The sequence below is a fragment of the Panthera onca genome (genome assembly GCF_046562875.1).
Source record: "Panthera onca isolate mPanOnc1 chromosome Y unlocalized genomic scaffold, mPanOnc1 haplotype 2 h2.ChrY_unloc_3, whole genome shotgun sequence".
NCBI classification, from domain to species: domain Eukaryota; kingdom Metazoa; phylum Chordata; class Mammalia; order Carnivora; family Felidae; genus Panthera; species Panthera onca.
Window position 1 is genome coordinate 2,200,593 of NW_027675866.1, and position 5,599 is coordinate 2,206,191.

Genomic DNA, 5,599 nt, shown 5'->3' on the forward strand with positions numbered 1-5,599 from the left:
CTCACTTCCCTGGCCTCCTATCCAGTAACAGACAGAGACCAAAACAGAAGACGGGGATCATGTGGAGGGTGGCCCCAGGGGGTGCTGGCCGTGGCCCTGTTTCCTAGCTTGATGGGCTCTGGCCTCCCAGACCCCAGGCCTTGGAGCCACAGCTGGAACCTGCCTTTGCTGACACAGTGCTTCCATATGTTTGATTAGACATGCTAGGTGGACCCTGATTTAAATGACAGGATGTTCAGGGCACTACTTTGGTCACAGCATACCTGCAAAGAAGAAAAGTTGCAAGTAGGAAATAAGTCAAATACTGAGGCCAGGACCAAATCTCTGAGCAGCCTGGCAAGATTTACAGACCCTGCCTTGGGCCAAGGTCAGAGAATGCAGCTCACTTCCAAGGGCTTAGTGAGAAACAAGGGGCAGGAGGGCCCGAGAAAGGGGCTGTGGAGGGAGCAAGGTGATCAGGCTTCATGCTGCCCAGGGCCCAAGCGTGTCGTCGCCATCTCTGTAGGGACCCAGGGAGGGGCAGTGGGTGTGCTCCAATGTGGGCGAGCTGTGGGTGCAGGGTGGACGTGAGAAGGAACGTTGGATGCATGCGGCCACCTTGAGGGGGTGGGAGAAGCAGCCACGTCTTCAATCCAGGCAGGTCTTTCTATTAATCATTTATTGAGCACCTAGATACACCGGGTACCATTCTAGTATCAAGGCTACAAATGCAGCAGGGATTCATCAGGTTCCCAACTCTGAAGTGCACGGAATACCTAATACCCTTACTTTCTGGCCATCAAAGGAATGAACAAGCTGAGCCTTCATCCTTCCTGGTGAGAGGAAAATTCAGCCACACTTGTTCTTGGGGGTCAGCTTCTGTCAGGGTTTTGGAGAACTTCCCGTGTTGGAGGCCGTAGCCAGGTGTGGAGGAAACTGCTCTGGCCACTGGTCACTAGGCCAGAGTGCCCGCGTCCCAGCATGAAGGTCCATGCTGTTTTATGCCCATCCTGGACCGCAAGAGTCTTTGGCCAAGAAGTCTGGGGTGTGAAGCAGGCGTACTGAACAGGTGTGCCCCTAAGATACAGCCAAGGCTGGGGCTACTTCCAGAGCCTCCCTAGTCCCCTCCTCCCTCACTTTCTGCTCCCAGAAGACACTTCTTTTTCATTTTTCCTGCAAATTCAACTCCATTTAAGCTTCTCCACCTCATCTTGTATTCTCCCTGCTCTCTGCCACTTCTAACACTTGCTGAGGTTCTATCACCTGCCCTGGAGCCTTTGAACCTGCTATTTCTTTCTGTCATCAGTGCTGTTTTCCTTGGTTTAGCTCTGCCCTCCTAATTCTGATCTCATCTCAATATGAGTTTCCAAAGGGCTTACGTGGTCTCTTGATTTTCATAGCCTTCAGTCATTGTCACTTCCTATCAGGCATGCTGTTGGCTTTTCTTTATAAAGGACACTGCCATCTTAGTGTTTTAAACTTACTTCTTTGTTACAAGTCGGTCCCAGCAGAATGTAAGCATTTGAGGATAGTCTCATCCTGTCCTGTTCACCACTGTGTCCTTCTCAGTGGCCAGCATTTAGTAGTTGCTCAATAAATACCTGTTGAGTGTGGGGTGGACAAACCCAGAATGTCTGGTTTCTTCCACGCTAAGTAGAGCTCACTGAAGATTCCTACCTCCCTCCTGCAGAGTCCCTCTGATTGGGGTGGATTGACTAGAGAATAGGGATGTTTTTATTTCTTTTCTGGATCTCATAGAATACATCTATTTCCAGCTTAAATAAAAAAAAAACAAGAGACAATAAAAACACATTCTTACAGATTGGATGGGTAAAAAAATTGGCTTGAGAGTAATCTGGGAATTTAGTTATAGCAAAACATACCCATGTAATACCCAGATTTGGGAAAGAAGTCTTGAAGGGGTCCAATAAATCATTGTTTGTAAAAACAGAAGAAGCCTTTGTAATCGTCCAGTTACTGCTGATGAGGCCATAAAGAAGGCCTAAGCAGGCTGGGCACCATGCATCAAAAGCCTTAATGTGCAGGCGGCTCTTCGGAACGGGTAGCTGCCTGGGAAAGAGCTGAACTATGTGGTTATTTGTCTCCAATGGAAAGCAATCACTCAGGGTGGTGGGAGCTGTTTAGTGAAGATCCTTCATGGCCAACCGCACGGTCCCGCACATGTTTGGGCAGGAGTCTAAAGGAGCAAGGGTGGGGGGGAGACAAAGATGGCCAGGAAGCACTCGCAGCCCCACTTGGGCAGAATTCCCTGGTAGACGGCTTCTGGCAGCTCGCCTGCCCCCAACCGGGCCTGCGAACACATCCTCCGGGATCCCCTGCCCGGCGAGCGATGCAGGTCCCCAAGCGCCCCTTCACGCCTCTTTGCGATGGCACCTCCTTCATGCACCAGCTCCTCAGAGAGCCCTCTTGCCTGTCCACGTAAAGAACCTACTGCCACCACCCCTCCCCCTCCCCCAGTCCCTGGTTGATTTTCTTCAGAGCATTTATCACCATTGGAGAGTGTCTTACCTGAGGGTTTGTTCACACATTATCGGTCCCCGCAGTGTGACGTAAACTTTGAGAAGGCGGGAGCTAGCTCACATTGCCACAGCCCCACATCTGGTCCCTGGCACGGCGCCAGGCCCGCTAATGTGTGCGTAGCTCGTGGAGCGGTTCTCTAGCTGACCCAGGGACAGGATGTCCTGCCACCCACCCCCTCTTCAAGAAAGTGAGTGTGGAGAGGGCAGTGCAGGGGCATTAGACAGAGAAGCAATTTCTCTGTAGATGGTAGAAATACATCTATGTATATGGTCCCTCTCTGTGTATCTGGTAGAGTTACCTTTCATGGCATGTCCCCTGTTGTTGGGGGGAGGGGTCAGGTGAACACTCCCAAGTGGCCGGGGGGTTGTGAGTGGAGTCGGCACATGTCACTTCCACTGCTGGTGTGACATCCACGAGGCCCTCTCTCCCTCCACTGCCTTGAGCAGCAGAGGTGCCGGACGGTGTCCCACTGGGGAGCAGAGCAGAACTCCCACCCACCCGCAGACAGCGTGTTGCTTCCTCAGACACAAACCTTTGCTGTTTTAAGCCACCATATTCAGGAAACCGTTTGTTACTATGGCATGTAGTTAACAGCCTGGTCCGTCCTGACTTGCAGTTTTTTTGTGTTCTTTATTTATATAAAAATAAAGTAAAACATTCAAATTCTCATATCACAGGAATTAGTGGAACTCTTCCAGGGTGTGTGTGTGTGTGTGTGTGTGTGTGTGTGTGTGTGTGTGTGTGTACACACACCATACGAGGCAGAGAGACACGTCTGTGTGTCTATATGCTGGACTCTATCATCACGCTCAGTGCTTCTACTTCCTGGTCTTCCAACCCTAACAAGTGGGCACATCTGAGCACAAGGCAAGGTCTTCATGCACTGAAGGTGTCTGCACTGAGGAACAGAGCTGCCTGGGCCCCAAAGTAGATCTTCTGACTCCCCAGAGAGGACCGAACCGCCCACCTAACCATTTCCATCATTTCTCAGTTTCTCCCAGTGATGGGGGTTTTCCATTGTTTTACCTCGGAGCATGGCATCGGAGGTATTTCAGACGTCTTCATTTCTCCTCAGTAACAGACCCCTCCTTGATCTTGCATCACACCCTTCTTTTCCTCTGATTCTGTGCATTGCATGCATATCCTCGGGCTGTTTTGTTCTTCTAAGATATGAAACAATTTCCCAGGCCCTGGTTACTTCTCCATGGATGCAGCCTGGCTTTTTCAAAGCACTGTTCAAGGGTCACGTGCGTCAGCATTATGTGGGACGTTGGCTGCACACTCAGATTCCTGCCTTGTCCTGCGGACCTCCTGCAGAGTTGGGGCCCCGGTTCTGGGCATGTTGAGGGGTCCCCTCCAGGAGGAGGTCTGCTCCCGCCCTGAATTGGACACCATCGAAATGATCATTAAGCATGCATAGCCCTGGGCCCATCTTTCTTCTCTGTAAGGTAATCATTAGGCGACTGGGGGAAGCAGGGCGAGATGGGACTCGGTATTGAGGAAGAAGCCGAGGTGTGGGAGTGACAGTAAAGATCTGATTTGTCCTCCAGTGTCTTTGACACGGTTGGGTCAGCGGGCAGGTATGCCGTTCCCCTACAGTGGATAGCCGCTCATGGGTGTTGGGGTAAGGGCACTCACAATTTCCTTTGGGGGACCACTCTGTGCCCACACTTTGTCTGCGTGGTTTGTGTGGGGCTAATTCCACCCCAGCCACAGAAAGCCCACTTGGCCCAGGCCTAGCCAGTCAGCTTCTTCCACTCATTGGCCTGTTGAGTGGGCCCTGGGACTTGTGCTCAGCACCCAGGAAAGGCTTCTCTCTTCACCTGGACAGGAGCCAGTGCACTGTGTCACCACCAGGGGAGCTTCCCCAGAGTGTAGTCCATGGAGGTGAACATAAACCTGACAGCAGAGGTTGGCCCCCTGCAGCCGGCCTGGTGCTTATTCGCCAGGTCATGGGAACCAAAAATGTTCTTGTCTTTAATAAACCCGCCTGTGTTTAGTTTCTGTCACTTACAACAAGAAGGGTCCTGGTAATGCTGGGGCAGCCCCCTCCCCATCCTGGTTCCACAAATGCCTGGGATGCTTGGCCAGGGGCTGTGAGCTGGCAGTGGTATTGTCAGGAGTTGATGGGCATTCCTGCAGGGCCTGATTCCAGTGACAATCAGGCCAAGCGACTCTCGATGCCAAACGCATCACCGGGGACTGTCACACACAGGTGGTTGCTTTGTCTCAGTGGATGATGGTACAGGTCCCCTCTGAGCCAAGACCCTGACCCTAGGATAGACCAATCTGTCTGCCCCATCTCCTGTCGCTTCCCGAGGACACAGGGACTCCTGCTTGGAGGCCTTCATGATGTGCCCAGAGGGCCTGCTGCTCATTTCCTGCTGATCATGCAGACCCTGGCTCCAGCACACAACTTCCTCTCTCCTCCCCTGAGGTGGGGAGGGGGAAGGGAAAGTGCCTACCCAGGTTTTACTTTGTCTCCAGTTTTAAGGATAGGGCAAAGCAAGAATGCTTCAAGGTATTCTAGTTGCAAAAGATAAAACAGGAAAACTTCTCTTCCAAAAAAAGACTGAGTTGTGTGGTTCCAATAGGTTGGGGAGACACTGGTTTAAAAGAAGTCTAATAGGGGTGCCTGGGTGGCTCACCTGGTTAAGCGTCCGACTTTGGCTTAGGTCATGATCTCTCGGTTAATTCAGCCCCGCGTCAGGCTCTGTGCTCACAGCTCAGAGCCTGGAACCTGCTTTGGATTCCGTGTCTCCTCCTCTTTCTGCCCCTCCCCTGCTCATGCTCTGTCTCTCAATACAAATAAGTGTTAAAAAAATGTTTAAGAGCAGTCAAGTAGATGTTGCACAACAGGAAGATGTTGAAATGCTAACACACCGCGTGCTATGACCCCAGAAGAGTATGTGACTGCCTTTGTTAATCTCACGTGCTCCTAGGACCTCTGTTTGGGGAGCATCTCTTGGGATCTTGTGTTCTGCAGAAGACTCCTGGGGAACGTTTTAAGGAGAAAGGTGCAAGAGTCTTCTCCCTGCCTTTGGCTTGGAAGTTCTGCAGGGTGACTTTGTGGGACTGG